The 19241-nt window shown below is 44.1% G+C and overlaps 1 protein-coding gene across 6 annotated transcripts in view; it reads left to right on the top strand.

Moving 5' to 3' along the window:
* The window catches only part of LOC146789752 (uncharacterized), a 273763-nt gene that overhangs the window by 178790 nt on the left and 75732 nt on the right, over positions 1 to 19241 (top strand). For all 6 annotated transcript variants that reach the window (XR_014970156.1, XR_014970153.1, XR_014970152.1 and 3 more), the window contains 2 exons: positions 5453 to 5525; positions 5960 to 6072. The gene's annotated coding sequence lies outside the window, so the exon portion shown is untranslated. The remainder of the gene's footprint in view (positions 1 to 5452; positions 5526 to 5959; positions 6073 to 19241) is intronic.

Genomic DNA, 19241 nt, shown 5'->3' with positions numbered 1-19241 from the left:
AGTATAAGTGTGGTAGCTGGGCCCCAGGAGATTAGATTATCCTGAACCTGCAACTTAAACAGAAACTCTGGACCTTCGACATTCGACGAAAGAAGAAGACTGAAGAATCTCCCTTGTGGCCAAGGAGTGGCCACCCTGTGCAAACAGGCACCATCAAGAGACTTACCCTTTGCTTTGCTGAAGTTCTACGAGGGACCGACTGCAGAGCCCGACCAGAGCCTTGACTTCCAGACTTCTCCGACCCTGATCCACATCCACAGCCGAGCTGAGATCCGTGGAGGAGACGAGAGACGTGGGACCGGCTACCTGGGAAAAGTGGCGAGTATCTTCCAGCGCAGCTTCTGAGGCACCCTCGAAGTTGTGCACCGGGGACTGAGAAGCCCCAACCCCAAGCACCATCTGCACCGAAGATCAGCCCCCCACACTCCACGAGTCCTGCGTGGGGCCCTTCTGCATTTTCCTGCTTGCCGCGTCTGTCCGGTTGCTTGCCCGCTGGCTAGTAACCTTTGCGACGACACACGTTAAATTTTCCACTGCTGGTTTGGCTCCTCCAGACTGGCTCCCGCTCCTCTGTAAAAGAGAAGCACCCCAGACCTTCCTGGTCTGCACCAGAAGCAAGTCCTCCATTCTTCGTGGGTTCCGCTTGCCAAGGCTTGGTGAGTCCTAGTTCGACTTCGACGCCGCCGACAGCACGAGCCTTCGTGGGACAGCTCGCCTCCTGGTCCTGGTCATCCTTGACGTCTCCTGGTACCCGTGGCTGCTGCGACAAGCTTCACCTCATCACCTGCAATCTCCCGACATCGCCTGGTTCCTTCCTGGTTCCACGTGGTCACTGGCTAGTGACCCAGACTCTGTCCCTTCTGCTTGCAGGTATCCTTCCTTCTTGATCCCGGCCTTGGGATCCACCGGACACTCTTCACTGACTGCCTGTCAGCATCTTTCCTTCAGGCATCCATAGGAGTCGACGAAGAAACCCGACGCAAGTTCACACCTATGCACCCGCAGCCCGTGGGCTAGGTAACTTGGGTACTCCGGTGCTCATCAGGGTATTGACTATCCTAGTGTCTAGTTTTCAAGTCTCGACTTCCAAGTTACTCCAGAAGTGTCCTAAATCTTAATAATCCTAAACTGTACTATTTCTATTGATTATACGCATTACGCATGAGTGTTTCCACTCTGCACCTGAATCCCGTGGGCCTCCCACTTCCTAACTGTTGGTAGTGTAGTGTAGCCCCAGCGATTCCCTAGGCCTAGGCCTATCCTATTTCCGTGACAGTGTGCCTTATACCACTTATTTAGTATATGGTTTGCGTGGCCCCTAGGGCCTAACTGTATTACTTACCTGTGTGATTTAATGTATGCATAATTAAGACTATGTTGTACTTACCTCGAATCTCATAAAGAGTGCTGAGGGTTTGACTAGAATAAATACATTCTATTTTCATATATATCTGTTGTGGTGTCCTTTCATTTGGTATTCAAGGGGTTACATATGGTATAACAGCTGGCTTCACATGCCATTCAGAGTTTAGCCTAAGACTGCTCTTGTCCATGCTACCACTAGGATAGCTGGTCTATAAGGTTGACTTTACAACCAATCACTCACCATAAGGGTTGTTTGGACTGATACAAGGTGTACACTAGAATTAGTGACATCATATATCAGGCCAACTTCTCACACAGCATTAGCAGTAGATACGGATATTGTTATCCGACATGCAGACAAAGGTGGCAATATTGTGCTCATGAGCAGACAGATGTATGTCACTGAGGCATTTAGACAACTTAATGACCCCAGGTTTTATTCCAAATGCAATACCACGATCTATAATGACAGCATTGCATTTACGTGGAAGAAACTTACAGAATGGCAGCAACAGGGTCTCATCACGTGGGAAAAATACTGTTTCCTCAAGAAGGACTATCCGAAGTTACCCATTCTGTATCTTCTTCCCAAGATACATAAAGATCCCTTAGTGCCACCTGGTATACTGTTGGTTTCCTCAAAGGGCAATGTCTTTGAGAACGTTTCCAAATAGGTCGATCATTTTCTAAGAGAATATGTTACCATTCTTCCCTCACATGTCAAAGTCACCAAAGATTTTCTTTCCAAATTGGAGGGCACGTCATGGGACTATGACTCCATTCTCATCACCCTCGATGTAAATTCATTGTACACCATAATAGAGCACAATCAAGGGATCAAAGCATGTTCTCATTTCCTCAATAACAAACACATAAGTTACTTGGAACACACCAACATGCTTTTAGAGATGATGGATGTGTGTCTGCATAATATTATCTTTATGTTTAATGGTGTTCTCTACAAGCAAATACTGGGCACATGTTTTGCGTCCAGTTTTGACAACCTGGTCCTGGGATTGTGGGAGGAAGAAATTTGCAATGATGACAATTTGAGTCCTGACTTTGAGTAGGTAGCCCTGTGGCTGTGTTACATTGATGGAAAGGGAGTGAGGAACAAGCAACCAAATTAATTGAGAAACTGAATATTAATCCTTACAACATAACTCTCAAGTACAACAGGAGTTGGGAGCTGATTGAGTTCTTTCATGTCAGGGTTGAAGTCAGTCAAGGCATGTTACAAACCAGCTTATTTCGATAAACCACAGCAGGCAACAGCTTACTCCATGTCCTCAGAAACCATCCGGACACTCTGAAATGGAGTATCCCATACGGTGAGCTTCTCAGGGCAAGAAGGAACTTCAGCACTGATGAAGGGTACAACACAGAACAAGATATAGTGATCTCGAGATTCAGAGTTTGTGGCTATCCCAAATGGGTTCTTGACCGTTCCTTGTGATGGAGCAGGTAAAATAAAATTTTGTATACCTCCTAATTTGCATGTAATTAATTATGTATCATTCTAAAATTAATTCACATAATATGTTTGAAATGGAAGTGATACTAACCAACATTTGCGCCTTGGTAAACACAAAATATACGTGGGACTAAATTGCTAATTGCATTGCAGAACAATTAATTAGTTAACAATGGTACGCAAACTAACCTTAGAGTGTGTTAAAATAATAAAATTGCATGGTTTATATTGCTTTGTGATTGTATGGTGGCTCCAAGTTACTGTATGGTAAGTATTATCACTTTAAATGTTGCTACAGCTAGGAAAATACTAATATTTATTGGGATTAGTATGAGCTTAAACATTAGAATCTTCATTCTATATTTTAATTATCTATTTTTACTTAAGTTGACATTCGGGCCTACTAGGCCGCAGTACCCAAGATGGCGTTTACTGAAGCCGATGCCACCATGTGAGCACGATGATTTCTGCCCATGTCCAGATGGCTCTTAAGATCATGTGGTGACCTGAACTCCTGACATCGTGTTCCCTGCCAAGGCCGAAAGTTGTGACTTGACCGCAAGCCAATAGTCGATCGTGTGGGAACAACCGAAAAGGCAGGGAATTAGCCTGTCAAAGGGACCCTTTACCCTTGAGAAGATACATTTACTGTTCTCGCCGGAAAAACAGAGAAAAATAACTTTTGATTTGTAACCCTCTGTGCCAAGTCACTATGGAGAACCCGTTTACACTGGGAAAATTGTATTGAACTATTGATAACCCCGAACTGTCCAATCAGAACATTTTCTCTGCCCCTAAAAGTTGCCATATTCTGTATGAAGTAAGGGGAAAAGGGTATAAAATCCCCTCCTCAGTCATTATTAGGGTGTGGGTGGTTGTACAGGAGTTGGAGCTGTGGTTGCGGTTACGTTTATCTTTGGGTTAATTTCCATTGAGAAAGAGTTTTTGTTGAGTGGATGTTCCTTTTCATAAATACTAAAATGTATTCTATTTCAGCAGTCTGAGTGTGGAACTAATCCATACTCCAGATTGATGTATGGACTTTGCTGAATTTCTGAACTTTATTTACGCCTCATCCTGTATTTTGTATGACGGTTTGATCCTTTAACGAGGGTCAGACTGCCTTTTCGAGGGAGTCTTCACTTGAGAATGCAGATAACTCCCTACTTGATCTGACGATATCGTCATCTATCTATGGGTAAATGATGTATTGCAATTTATTTAATCTATGTCTAAGAGTATTTTTCATGTTTAATTTCTCTTCAATAAATCTTAATCAAATTAATGACCTGTAGTCAGTAAATGCAAGACTTAAGAGTTTGATAAATGTGTTGAAATAATAAGAAACGAGTCTGTGGTTCTTAAATTAATAATTGAAATATCAAATGTTTCCTAGGCTTTAATTGTGTTTTAGCTGATTCTAATTCACCATCAACCAGTCCAACTAGTTGGTCCATCGACCAAATAGTGAAGTGCCTTGATGTTAAAGTCAGGATTCTGAAGCGGTATATAGAATGTGTATATAATGTAAAGCAAATTAATCCTGATAGGTAATAAGGTACCCACATGTCCAGCGCCCTTTTCTCCTGTGTACAGATTCGAGTGAGATTGAGTGACGACTGTGTTGGTGTTATGGGCCCCACCAAGTGAATGAATAAATGAATGAATTTTTTAATAAGAATCTGTGACATAGGGAGGATATGTAAATTTTACTCTTCGTGCTGGATCACTTGTCCAAAATGACTACGGTCAGTAGAACCCAAACACTCATGAAACAGAACAGGCACTCTGAGATCACTGACACGAGGGTCACCCTTACTTACAACAGAAATTCACAACAGATACACAAAATCTTGGCCCAAAGCTGGGATATCCTTAAGAGTGATCCAACAGTAGGACACACCCTACATGACAGACCCAGGGTCACTTTTAGGAGAGGCCGGAGTTTGAGGGACATCCTGGTGCACAGTGATGCCTCCCAGACTCACAAACAAGGGGCACATAATCTCAAAGGCTTTTTTCCCTGTGGCCACTGTAAAGCCTGCCGCAATAGCCACATGAGAAATTAGTTTACTGCACCAGGCACCAAGAAGATGAAAAGCATCACACAATTCTTGACATGTAGCTCCAATTTTGTCATTTATGTGCTCGAATGTCTGTGCAAATTGAGATACATCTGTAGCACAACAATCATGGTTAAGAAAAGAGTGTTAGAACATCTTTGGGCCATCAACAACAAGGACCCGCATTATCCCATAGCCAGGCACTTTCAAGATTTCCAACTTTCAAACAGTTCCCTGCTGAGTTTCTTTGCCATAGAACAGGTACACGTGGGTCCTAGAGGTGGTAATAGGGTGCTCAGACTACACAAACGTGAATCCAAATCGATATTCGAGCTAGAGACCAAATTCCCTGCGGGACACAATTTGGGCGAAGAACTAGCCACTTATTTGTATCATGATTAACATGTGTATATAATCACTATGATGTTGCTTCTGTTAATCTTCCTCCTTTATTGCTGTGCCATGTATAGTTTGTTTTAACCTGCAGTATGTGTTCTTCTGCAAGTTTCATTTTAATCTTACATATTTCTTTGTATATCTTTTCTCATAGGAGGAAAGGAATGAGCCCTCTGCATCCTGACACTTTCACTGGGCGACCCTACCCTTTTCTTCCCCGGTTCCAGGTGTGCACATCGTCAAGATAAGAGATTTTTTCACGCTAATTTTAATTATCAATTTTCACTGTATATAGTTGCAATACTGATAGCGCATGGAGACACGTGACTATGGTACTGTGTTTATAGGCATTTGCATTGTGCCACTTGGTGTTTGTATTGCGTTGCAGCATGACACACGCTGTGTGTTTTATTAGGCCACTAAGGGCTCCTATATATTGACACTCCGCTCACGCTACAGCGTGTTTTGACACACATGGTTTTGGAAGACGTTGTCTCCCAGTCTGTGCCCTATTGGAGCCCATGCGGATTTCCACATACCCACTGTCACATGACAGTTATTAGTTTTCACATGCTCCTTCATTTGGTTGGTTGTAGTCATAACACTGTGTTACGCTAGGTGCATCATGTGTGTTGTTTGACACTTGTCTTTTTTTCTGCAGCGTTCTGATGTTCCTAGATGGCTACCACATCTGCGGTTCTTCACATGACTTGAGACTTTTTCATTTGGGGATCATGCAGATTTCCGCATTCTCAACATGTTGTCACGTGACAGGTATACGTTTACACATGTTCCTTCGCTTATCCTGTTGTCATTTGCAACGCTGTGTTTCGCAAAGTGTTTCTGGTGTAATTCTAGCCATTTTTCTCGTCTAATCCTGTAAAGTCTGATGTTCCAAGATGGCCACCACATTTTTGTTTGTTTACTTGACTTATGACATTTGAGTCCACCATCTATGTTACCATGTTACTATGTATTGCATCCTCATCCTTCAGTCTGCTCTTGAAACACGGAATGACTGGTGATTTAACCTGCACTGAGCAAACATCTCCCGAGAGTGTGCTTTACTCAAATTTTTGTGTGTGGTACATATATATACATATATATATTCACTGAAAAAAACATAGGTTTCAGGGGCGTTATAGTTAGCTGGACTTTTCACTCGTACAAAACCCTTGAGATTCCCCCGTTATAGTTAGGTCAGCTAATTATAACTCGCGGGCCCGCAATACACTGCTGATGACATCACATATTACATCACTCATGACATGGTCAGTGACATCACTCATGACATCACTCATGACATCTCAAATGACATCACTGATGACATCATCCAGTGAATGTGTGTTTTTCTGAAAATTACATATGTTTTATATATGTATATCTCAAGGTCGATGGAAGAATAAATGGGTATATAAGTGTCTAAATGGATGATTTGTTTTTGAAAACTTGATGGTATAACTGACTGATTAAGTGTATCTTAGTGAATACATGGCTTAGTGAGTAATGTTTAAATATGTAAATATCTGTATCAGTCTCTCACTTTGTGTATAAGTGGCTGCATGGGTTGGTGAGTACCTACATGAGCGTCTATACAAGTTATTAGTTGGTTTTTTGAGTATCAGTATGAGTTTCTGAGTGTCTGTATGGTTCGGTGGGGGGTATTAAATAGTGCATAGATGCATGAATGAGTGACTCACTGTTTGTATGTGTTGAAGACAGCATGTATACAGGACTGTATGGGTGGATGAGCATGTGCATGGGTGTGTTAGTGAGTGAATGACTGTCTCAATAGTGTCTTTATGAGTAACTACATATGTTTTAAACTAGTATATGTGACTATTGGTATATATAAGTGAGTATATGCGAGAGTGAGAGATTGGAAGAGTTCCTGTATGAATAAGTATGTGTTTCTATAAGTGATTGTTTAAAAGACTAAGTATGTGTAAGTTTCTTTAGAAGTAATTGTGGCGGTGTGTGTATAACTGTATATGCAAGTAAATGGATGTTTGATTCTTTATTAGCATGAGTAACTCTATGGATGAGTGGCGTTGTGTAACAGGATGTATAGGTGTATGAGTACATATGATGAGTGAGTACATGTATGAGTGACTGTATAGGACTGTTGGTGAATGAGTGGATGTGTATCTTAGAATTACTGAATAGGTTGTTGTAACTGGTATTGGTATGTCCATTGTTTTGAAAATTTTAGTTTCTATTTTTGAATGTGTGTATCAAAGGTTATATTAGGGGGAGAGGAGGTCTGCCACTCTATCACAAGGATGATGTCATCAGTGATGTCATTTGAGATGTCATCAGTGATGTCATGAGTGATGTCACTGACCATGTCATGAGTGATGTAATATGTGAAGTCAGCAGCAGTGCTTTGCGGGCGCGCGAGTTATAGTTAGCTGAACTAACTATAACGGGGGAATTTCAATGGTTTTGTACGAGTGAAAAGTCCAGCTAACTATAACGCCCCTGAAACCTATGGTTTTTTCAGTGAATTTTTAAGGTTTTTTAAATGCTAATTCCTAACTATGCCTACAGAGATAGGACATGTGAAGAAAGAAAAAAAAACGCACAGAAAGAAAAAAAAGAAATGCAGAAAGAAGCAACAGAAGTCCTCAAAGACGAAGAAAAGTGCAGGAAGAAGGATAACGTCCAGAAAGAACAAACAGAAGAGCAGAAAGAAGCCTTGTTGCAAAATCATCCTGTACCCTCAACTTTTTCAGACGGATACTGGTGGTAACTGAGTCTGACTAACCAGTCCTAGAGCCAGTGCTGTGTTAAAAGACACTCAGAATACAGTGAAAACCCCTACATACACTAGGGAACACTATGTGTTGGGGTCCCCCTGTGATTAGCATGACCTCCTCTGTAAGCCCCTAGTATATAATAGGGCAGGGGATTAAAACTACCTCTTAAAACGCGCCACAGTGAGTGTTTGCACACATCACCTCAGGCCCCGTCCCCTCCCTTCCTCACTGTGTAAACACGCCCTGTGGCCGTTTTAAGTTGGGAGATTAAGTCCCCTTGAATCCTGAGGGGTCCCTAGGGTCCAACTAGACCACTAGGTACCTCCAGTAAGCGCCACAGAGCTGCGTTGCAGAGAGGTGTAAAAAGGGGCACGGCCTAGACCATCTCTCTGTAACGCAGCGCAGTGGCGCTTACTGGAAGCACCAGGTGGGCTAGTTGGGCCCCAGGGTCCCACAGGATTGAAGGGGAATAATTTCCCCAACTTAAAACGCGCCACAGGGCATGTTTGCACACGTTAACTCAGGCCCCGTCCCCTCCCTTCACCACTGTGTAAACACGCCCTGTGGCCGTTTTTAGTTGGGAAATTAAGTTCATTTGAATCCTGAGGGTCCCTAGGGTCCAACTAGCCCACTAGGTACCTCCAGTAAGTGCCACAGAGCTGCGTTGCAGAGAGGTGTAAAAAGGGGCACGGCCTAGACCAACTCTCTGTAACGCAGCGCAGTGGCGCTTACTGGAAGCACCAGGTGAGCTAGTTGGCCCCCAGGGTCCCACAGGATTGAAGGGGAATAATTTCCCCAACTTAAAACGCGCCACAGGGCATGTTTGCACACGTTAACTCAGGCCCCGTCCCCTCCCTTCACCACTGTGTAAACACGCCCTGTGGCCGTTTTTAGTTGGGAAATTAAGTTCATTTAAATCCTGAGGGTCCCTAGGGTCCAACTAGCCCACTAGGTACCTCCAGTAAGTGCCACAGAGCTGCGTTGCAGAGAGGTGTAAAAAGTGGCACGGCCTGGACCACCTCTCTGCAACGCAGCTCAGTGGCGCTTACTGGAAGCACCTGGTGGGCTAGTTAGCCCCGAGGGGCCCTCAGGATTGAAGGGGAATTATTTCCCCAACTTAAAACGCGCCATAGGGCGTGCTTGCACACGTCACCTCAGGCCCCGTCCCCTCCCTTCCCCACTGTGTAAACACACCCTGTGGCAGTTTTAAGTTGGGAGATTAAGTCCCCTTGAATCCTTAGGGTCCCTAGGGGCAAAATAGCCCACTAGGTACGTCCAGTAAGTGCCATTGCAGAGAGGTGTAATAAGGGGCACGGCCTGCACCACCTCTCTGCAACGCAGAGCAGTGGCGCTTACTGGAAGCACCTGGTGGACTAGTTGGCCCCCAGGGTCCCTCAGGATTGAAAGGCAATTATTTCCCCAACTTAAAATGCGCCACAGGGCGTGTTTGCACACTTCACCTCAAGCCCCGTCCCCTCCCTTCACCACTGTGTAAACGCGTCCTGTGGCCGTTCTAAGTTGAGAGATTAAGTCCCCTTGAATCCTAAGGGTTCCTAGGGTCAAACTAGCCCACTAGGTACCTCCAGTAAGCGCCACAGAGCTGCGTTGCATAGAGGTGTAAAAAGGGGCGTGACCTCAGAACACCTGTCTGCAACGCAGCTCCCTGGCGCATACTGGAGATACCTGTTGGGCTAGTTGGCACTCAGGCACCCTCTGTATTGAAGGGTAATTAATTCCCCAACTTACAACTGGCCAGGGGGCGCGTTTGCAGAGTGCTGCAAGGAGGGGGCGTGGCCACCGGCGCGATGCCAGTCTTTTATTTATTTTATTTTTTTAAGAAGGAGGGCTGTGTGGCCCCCATCCCAAGGCCTTAATCGGCCCCGGGGACCCCAACCCCTGGGTCATGGCCTTTTATTTTTTTAATTCTTTAGGAGGGGGGCTACGTTGCCCCCCTCCTCAGGCCACTTATGGCCACAGGGACCCCATCCCCCGGGGCCGGCCTTTGTTTTTTATTATTTAAAAAATATATGTATTTATAGAAACACCTAGGACATGCTGGAAAAACCGTATGTACATATCACCATGACGATTTGCGTGATATTCATTAAAAGGTGACTATGCATACAATGAATCCACGTGGAATGTATTTACACCGCTAGTGAAGCTCTGACGTGTCTGACGCCCTACCGTGCCTAATCCCGGCGCTCCCGCCGGTGGGTACTCTCCAAGTAGACACCCTTGTCGTTTATTTATACAAACATGGGTAGCTATTGACGGGCACATTTAATACACAAGCACACCAAGGCATTCAAAGGGGATTCGACAAAAATTCGACCAAAATATGCAAGAAACCCCTCTCACTGTTAATAAAACACACATCCACCGCCGGATGTGTAATACTTTTTATTTTACTCTCTGGAAAGGAGATGAACCTCACTTGAGAGTCACAGCGTGCTCCTGACTGAGCCCAATGCTGTGTTACACCCAACAGTGCCCGCTGAGTGCCACACACCTCTATGTTGTATTCCACCAGCTAGTGCGTATGCTATGACACTCTCTAGCCCATGTGCACTGTAACACCACCCCGTGAATATGTCATGCCACACTTGCCTTCGCACGGCATATATTGCCCCATCTAACATGCCTTCCTCGATGCCTGTGTTATAACGCACAGTGCTATGCCATACATATTACAATCTGGGATCCATATCTTTGTCACAGTGCATATGCAACGTTACACTCCCCAGCACATATTTTATATTACAACTTAAGAGACTAGTTAGGTTACACAACCCTGCCCTGTGCATATTACACTCCAAGGCGCATATCGCATAGCACGCGCTAGTGCCTGTGCTATCTCGCGCTCTCCAATGAATCTGTCATTGCGCACAATGTATTGCATAATATATTTCACGCCCGGTTCATCTTATATCACACTTTTTGGTGCATAGTTTATACCATATACTATATCTAGTTTTCATTTTCAATCGTGCTCTCAGGACTATGTTCTATATAACACTGTGTCCACCTACACTTTTCATGGGCATTACATTTTGCGATGGGGTGGAGGGTCAGGGAGTGTTTCTGCCAAGTGAGCCCAGAGTCACAGTCACAAACGTCCTCTTCTTCCTGAATAAAGTGAGATTATGCTGCATACTTGTTCATATTTTAAGTAGTTCGCACAGACACACATTTTAAAAACAATAAGGTTCCTAATACCCACCTTCTCTGAACAGTTAGCTTGCTGTCCCATCCAAATCCTCCCAATCCTCTGTTGTCTGAATCCATGGACTAGCCTCCTTCCTTCTTCCATGCATGGTCTGATGCGCTGCCACTGTCCTCCATTTAGCATGATGTACCAGTCCACTCCTCCTGCCCTCCATTGCCCAATTCTATGGCCCATTATTGACCTCCTGCTTAGCCTCTGTGCTTAGTTTGCTGCCCCTATTCTCCTTCCCCCTGCTCTCCGATATCTTTGTGCATGACCCTGCTCCATCCTTTTTCCCCACCATGTTCCATGGACTTGCCACTCCTATCTACTCTGAGTGTTCTGTTGAGCTGCCACTCCCCTCCCACCTGCCTAGCATTGTCAGATGACTGTAACCTGTCCCTGCCACCTTCACCCTGCCTGTCCACATGCTATGCCCCTATCCCCTTCCTCCTGTCCTCCATGGTCCATTTTACTGCCACACCCTTCTGCCCTCCCTGGTCTGTTGTGCTGCAACTGCTCCTCCTGCCTGCCCCACGCGGTCTGTTGTGAGGCCCCTTCCCCTGAACTCTCTTGTCTGTGCCCAGGTCCTGACCCTCCCTTCTATCCTCCATGGTCCTTTGTGCATGCCCCTGCACCCTCCTTCTTGCCCATCATAGCCATTGTGCTGCCACTAACCCTCCCGCTTGCCATGCATGGTCTTCTGTGCTGCCATGGCCCCTCCCACCTTCCCTGCCATGGCCCCTCCCACCTTCCCTGTGTGGTCAGTTAGCTGCCCCTGACCCCCTCCCACCTTTCCCCTGTGTATGCCATCATAGTCTCATTGTTACTCTCCATGGTGTGTCTTGTTTCTAGTGCCCATCCTGCCTGACCTCCATGGTCATCTTGCTGCTCCTGCCCTGCCCCCTTGCCCCCAGCCCTCTGTTTCCATGTGCAGACCCCTATTCCCTCCCTCCTGGCTTGTCTGTTCCATTGTAATGCCCCTGATCCGTCCCTCCTGCCCTTTATGGTCTGTTATGCTGCAGCTTTCTCTCCTGTCTGTCCATTATGGTCAGCTAGCTACCATTGCCTCTTTCCCCTCTGTTCTCTGTTGTCCATGTGCATGGTCCTGTCCCCTCCCTATTGCTTTCTATGGATTGTTGTGCTGCACTCCCGTCCCGCATGCCCTGTGTGGTGTATTGTGCTGTTGCAAACCCTGATGCCTGCCTGTAGGGTCAGTTTGGGGCACCTCTCCATGTCCCTCCTGTCCTCTGTTATCCGAGTCCATGTCCCTACCCCAATTCCTCCTGCCTACCATGATCCAATGTACCATACTTGCGAACATTTTGAACTTGGTAAGAGGGAGATTTTGAAACAAAACTGGGGTATTGATTTTCCCCTTTGAGTTACATTGAAAAAGAGGAGATTGTAGACAGGAGACAGATCAAATAAAGCCCATTTGAGCTTAAAAACATTGGACGTTTCCTGGCTGAAACGGGTCTGTTAGTATGTATGGTTGTACTACCACTGCCTCTTCCTTCTGCCCACAATGGTCTATTATATTGCCACAGCCTCTCTTGCCAGTCCTGTATTGTTGGTTTGTTGCCCCTGCCCCCCTTTCCACTGCCCTCCATAGTCTGTTGTGCTGCCACTGCCCTTCCTGCCTGCCCAGTGTGGTCAAATTGTTGCCTCTGCACTCTCCTACCTGCCTTCAATTTTAAGAGTCTTTGCCCCTGGCCTCTGCCTCTCAACAGTATCCCAATGAACAACTAGATTGCTAACATTCTATATTTATTACAAAAGTGTGGAACGCCTGCTGTCATCTTGATGTAATCAAAACTGTAATACCTAGAGCATTTCCTTTAGAAATTACATATATGAGAGGGTGTTATTTGCATCAAAATTATGGTTAGTGCTCTAAAAAACTAAAATGAGGACATATTTTCTGAGTTTTCAAATAGCGACAAAGAACTTTGAAATTATTTGTAATCTTTATGTTTTTTTATCCAGTTGACCGCTTGATTAAATGTTGCACTTAGGGGAGAGGATATGGTGTTACTTCCAGAGCTGCAGACTTTGCAACTGGGGAACCAGGTTGGAGTTTCTGCTTCAGCTCAACATTCGGTGATTCTGGTCAAATCACTTAATCTCCCCATGTCTACAACCAAAATGAATTTGATCTTGTGTGATGTAACCAATGCTCATGTAAAGCACTCCAATACCTGACAAGTCTGCACTATATAAAACTGCAAATACACAAAAAAAAGTGTTTTGCACACTTCTGTCATTGGGCTACATGTGGGCTACATCTGGGTGATATTTGTGCTGCATTTGGGCTCTTTCGTCTCTGGTGGCCATCTTGGGAGATTTATTTGTTATGAAGTTTCGTAATTTCCTCATTTACTGCAGTCTCCTCAGTAGGATATGCTTTCATTTTTTTACTTTGATTCCATCAAGAAGGTATTCAGATATGTCACACATTTGCCATCAATTCTGAATGTTAGCACTCTAGTTGCTCATTAGATCACTGTAGTAAAGCTACTGCTCACCACGGAAGTCTGCTGCTGGAATTCAAAGTGCATGTTTCAGTCTGCATGTCAGAATTTTTTTATGAAATAGAAGAGGATTTGAGAAGTCAAAATGTGCCCTAATTTTTCTTTCTGCAGCACTAATCATAATTTCTATGGCAAAATGAACCCCCTCATTTTGTTCCTTTGTCTTTTATTTTTTTATTTTTTTTATTGAGTTATCTGGTGTCATACAAAAGTATATACAAAATACATTACATTATTTATCCAAAGAAAAAACAAACTGATTACATCATTCGTGATCAGATATTAAACTAAAAGAAAAAGAAAATTAAGAACTAGAATATCTCCAGCTAGCTAGTGGGGCCCAAATGTTTCTCCCCAATTCCCTTACTTTATTGCTCTTTAATTCGTATAAACAGGACTCTATATTATGTACCCCAAGCAACCTTGCCATCCACATCTGAAAGGTAGGGGGGTAGGATCTTTCCAGCCAGCAGAGATAAGAATACGCAACACTGCAATAGAAATAAAAACCAGAGCTTCCGCAGTGCTTCCCAATTTCATTTTCCTATCAACTCCCGTTAACACCAGTGTAGAAGAGATAGGGATTCTGCATTTTAATAACCCCTCCAAAAAACTTGATATTTCCCTCAAAATTATAGACAGCTTTTCAAACTGGTGAAACATGTGTTTTAGATCCGCTGGGCCTTTAGAGCATCTAGGGCATTTATCGTTCAGCACCACACCCCAAGCAAACAGCTTTGCCGGAGTAAGGTACAGATTAAATAGCGTTTTATAGTGCTGGGCCCGTAGATTAGATGAGCGCAATAATTTCTTATTTAGACTCCGAGCAAAATCTAGGTCCACATCGGGATCACCTACTTTAGCTGCTAGTGTAGATTCAGCTTTCTCCATATCATCCTGAATTCCCTCCATTAAATGACTATAAATAATTTTTATTTTATTTCCACCATTCCCTAGATAGTCCACCAAAGGGAAGCATGTAGTTGCCGACATTCTTGGTCTAAAAGCCCTCATTGATTGGACTACTTGTCCATACAGAAACCAGTGGCTAGACGGGATCCCAAATTTACTCTGGAGTGTTTCAAAACCAACAGTCCCCCCCCCCCCTCCAAAATATCCCCTATAGATCTAATTCCTTTTTCAATCCAAAGCAGACTGATTTTATTCATACCCAGAAATGGAAACAGGTTAGAATTCCAAAGGAGGAGATAGGAATTAAACTTAGGGATCTCCAATAACTTTTGGGTCGCTTTCCAAGTCCCCCACACCCCACTCGCTATCTTAAACTTAGCCTTCTTATAGTATCTCCTATCAACCTCCCTCAGGAGTAACCCTACGGCGTTCTTCCCAAATAGAAGCTCAAAGATAGTAGGGAGGTCCGAACTATCTCCCTGAGTCGATACTGATCTAGGAACTCGTTGAAACAAAATTGGCATATGCTCCAAGAGACAAGATAAGTGATATAGTCGAAGATTTGGAAGGGCCATACCACCTCTATCAAACGGGAGTGACATAAACTTCATAGAGCGTCTAGTTTTCCCGTACTGCCAAATGAACCTATTAAATATTACTTCCAGATTTTTTAGAATTTTCTCCTCTAGCAAAAGAGGGATAGCACGGAACAGATAAAGGATCTTTGGAAAAAATGTCCTTTTAAGTACGTTTACCCTTCCCACCAGGGAAAGGTGTAGAACGTCAAGCCTTTTTAGCTCTGCTTCCATCGATACCATAAGAGGACAGTAGTTATCTGTAGTGATCTTGTCAACAGCAGCATTAATACTGACCCCCAAGTAAACTGCCGAATCTACATATCTATTATCTAACTTAATAATATTTTTGGTACAAATAATCTGGGTTTTCCCCTCATTAAGCAGACAGCCAGATCTACTACCGAAGTCCTTGGCTAACTCCACTAATGCAGAAATTGCATGATGTGGATCGGTAGTAAGGATCGCCAGATCATCTGCATATGCTAGCAATTTTGTTATATGGCCGTTAGATATAACAGGGCTAATCCGAGGGCTACCTAAAATTCTTTGGATCAGAGGGTCGATATATAACGCAAAAAGTATTGGAGAACAGGGGCATCCCTGGCGCGTTCCTCTCTTGATCAATATCTTGTCCGAACTCTCTCCCATTACCGACACCCTGGCCACCGGATCTCTATACATAGCTTGGAGAGCCATAATAACCTTGGGGCCAAAACCCCTTGCTACAAGAATGCCCCACACATATCCCCAAAATTGCAGTTAATAGAAGGTTTTAAGACTTTAGTTACATTATAATCATTTGTTGATGGTACCCTACTCATTTTAGGAATTGTGGTGTGTTCTAAGGTGATTTTACCATGTGAAAAAGCCTTCTGCTGTGATATCATGAATCATGTTTGAGAGAAAACTATTTTCTCATGCTTTTCCCACAGAGGTTTGGAAGGTGATCTATAAGCTAAACTGAGAGCATATTTTCTGTAAATTCACATTATCTTTCTCAGTCATGTGAGAATGAAGTCTGAAATTCTCAGTAAAACATGTACATCCAACAAGGGCAGAGACTGTCAGTTGATTCCTTTGTGTTCTACTGCAGCTTCCCAGAGTGTTTTAAAGAACAACTAGAGCGCTAACAGTCCTACTTATGACAAACGTATGGCACACCTGAAGCCATCTTGGTTGGAATAAAGTGGTAACTCTTAAAACATTTCATTTAAAAAGGAACAAAATGAGGGGGTTCATTTTGCCATAGAAAGTATGATCAGTGCTGCAGAAAGAAAAATTAGGGCACATTTTGAGTGACTTCTCAAATCCTCTTCTATTTCATTAAAAAATTCTGACATGCAGACTGAAACATGCACTTTCAATACCAGCAGCAGACTTCCCTGGTGAGCAGTAGCTTTACTACAGTGATCTAATAAGCAACTAGAGAGCTAATTTTCTGAATTTATGGCAAATGTGTGACACATCTAAATGCCTTCTTGATGGATTCAAAGTAAAAAACTGAAAGTATTTTCTACTGAGGAGACTGTAGTAAATGAGGAAATTAGGAAACATCATAACAAATAAGTCTCCCAAAATGGCCACCAGAGACAAAAGAGCCCAAATGTAGCCCAAATATCACCCAGATGTAGCCCAAGTATAGCCCAATGACAGAAGTGTGCAAAACACTTATTTTTTCAGTATTTGCAGTTATATATAGTGCAGACTAGTCAGGTATTGGAGTGCTTTACATGAGCATTGGTTACATCGAACAAGATCAAATTCATTTTGGTTGTAGCCATGGGGAGATTAAGCGATTTGACCAGAATCACAGAATGTTGAGCTGAAGCAGAAACTCCAACCTGGTTCCCCAGTTGCAAAGTCTGCAGCTCTGGAAGTAACACCACATCCTCTCCCCTAGGTGCAACATTTAATCAAGTGGTCAACTGGATAAAAAAACATAAAGATTACAAATAATTTAAAAGTTCTTTATCGCTATTTGAAAACTCAGAAAATATGTCCTCATTTTAGTTTTTTAGAGCACTAACCATAATTTTGATGCAAATAAGACCCTCTCATATATGTAATTTCTAAAGGAAATACTCTAGGTATTACAGTTTTGATTACATCAAGATGACGTCAGGCGTTCCACACTTTTGTAATAAATCTAGAATGTTAGCAATCTAGTTGTTCATTGGGATACTGTTGAGAGGCAGGCAGCAAGGGCAGTGGCAGCACAACAGACTATGGAGGGCAGTGGAAATGGGGGCGGGGGCAACAAACCAACATTACAGGCAGTGGCGGCTCCCCCATTAGGGCGTTGGGGCGTTGCCCCACTGCTTTCTTGCGGTGCGAGAAGGCAGAAACATAAATGGTAAAAACGACCATTATGTTTCTGCCTTCTCGCATTGCGAGAAAGCAGAAGTGCCTCTGTGCTTGGTTGGGGGCGGGAGGGTGGGCGGTCGTGCTCGAGGGCAGGGGGGGAGTGGCTTACCCACTGTTGTAGATACTGACTGTTTGGCCGTCGGCCCTGAGCCGACCAAACAGTCAGTACCCACAACAGTGTGGGTAAGCCACTCCCCCCTGCCCTCGCGTAGGACCGCCCACACACACTATTTCTCTATGCAGAGAAAATGTCCCGGCTGGGGCGCTCTCCTGCTGCGCCTGCGCAGCGATTGACTTGCGATGAGGAGGAAGCTGCCTGCTGGCTACTTCCTGTTCCTGCAGCAGGAACACGTGGACCCAACCGCCGCTGCACCAGTACAGCGTGACCGGCCAGGAGCTGAGGCGGTGAGGTACCCAACACTCAGGTACGTATTTTATTTTTAATTGTTTTAATCCCCACCCGCGGCCCCCACCCCCTCCCTCGAGCATGCCGGCCGCCGGCAACACATCTCCAAAACAGAGGTGATCTGTGATCTAAAGCATTTATGTCATAACTCGCTGTTGGACTCTATGATCACATGTTCAAATACTAACTTCCCCACTTAGCCTTTCATTTTTCGAAGGTCGATAAAATAAATACAGTTGCGTTGGATAACGATAACATCCGCCTTTCCGCATTAAGATACCCATCGGTGAAAGTGGTTTACCTATGCATACGTATTATATACCTTGTTTTATTGACGACTACATCACAACTATAGGTACCTATGTCTGCATTTCATTCATGAACCCTAAGCTTCCCTTCTAATAGGATGAGTAACGCTGTCTTTATCGCAGGACCTCTCAGCTCCAACAAGTTTCTTGCCCATGTTTATGAAGCTACGAGTTTCAGACTGTTGAAGTTATGTACTCCGTGTTGGGAGTAAAGACATTTCGTGTTACTTCAGTTCACTCCTATCTGCCTCATCACTCAACTGCCAAGAAAAGCCTGCGTGTTAGCCGTCAGTCAGAGCGGTCTGAACGTCCCCAGTTGTGTTACATTACATGCGTGTCTGGCGAGATCATTCCTCGTAGTATTACAGAATGCCTCAGACTGCGCAGGTAAAATGTCTCCTTGTATTGGTCTGCACAGATTTTTCATGGGTTTGAATGTTCTCTCTTTAATTTGTTTTTATTAGTGACTTGTTCTCAGTCTTTCTTCCGACTTGACTCTCACGCTTCTAAAATGTGGTGTTTCGTTCCCTGTTTTGATTCATAATTGTCAGTTGTATTGCTTCAGATTTCCCTGTTATCTTATGTGAGCAGTTGCTTTTAATCGGCACTTCGCAGTCCCTTTAAGTGGTGACGGAAAGACACTTACAGAGAAAAGGGAAGTTGTTCTGAAAACCATTCCCAGGGGGTAGTGGTGACCCCGCTTCAGCACTTATCCCTGTAGTGTCAAAGCACCGGTAGGAAGTGGGTGAGAGCGTCTGGGCTTTAATTGACATTTCATCGTCACTGCCAAAGAACACATTTCCACCTGCTAACATAGCTAGGACAAACTTTTGTGAAATGAGATTTTGAATTGGCAGTTGCTAGTGAGGAGCCG

The sequence above is a fragment of the Triturus cristatus genome, chromosome 10 (genome assembly GCF_964204655.1).
Source record: "Triturus cristatus chromosome 10, aTriCri1.1, whole genome shotgun sequence".
NCBI classification, from domain to species: domain Eukaryota; kingdom Metazoa; phylum Chordata; class Amphibia; order Caudata; family Salamandridae; genus Triturus; species Triturus cristatus.
Note: the sequence above shows the minus strand (reverse complement) of the source record. Positions and strands in the feature narration are given on the sequence as shown.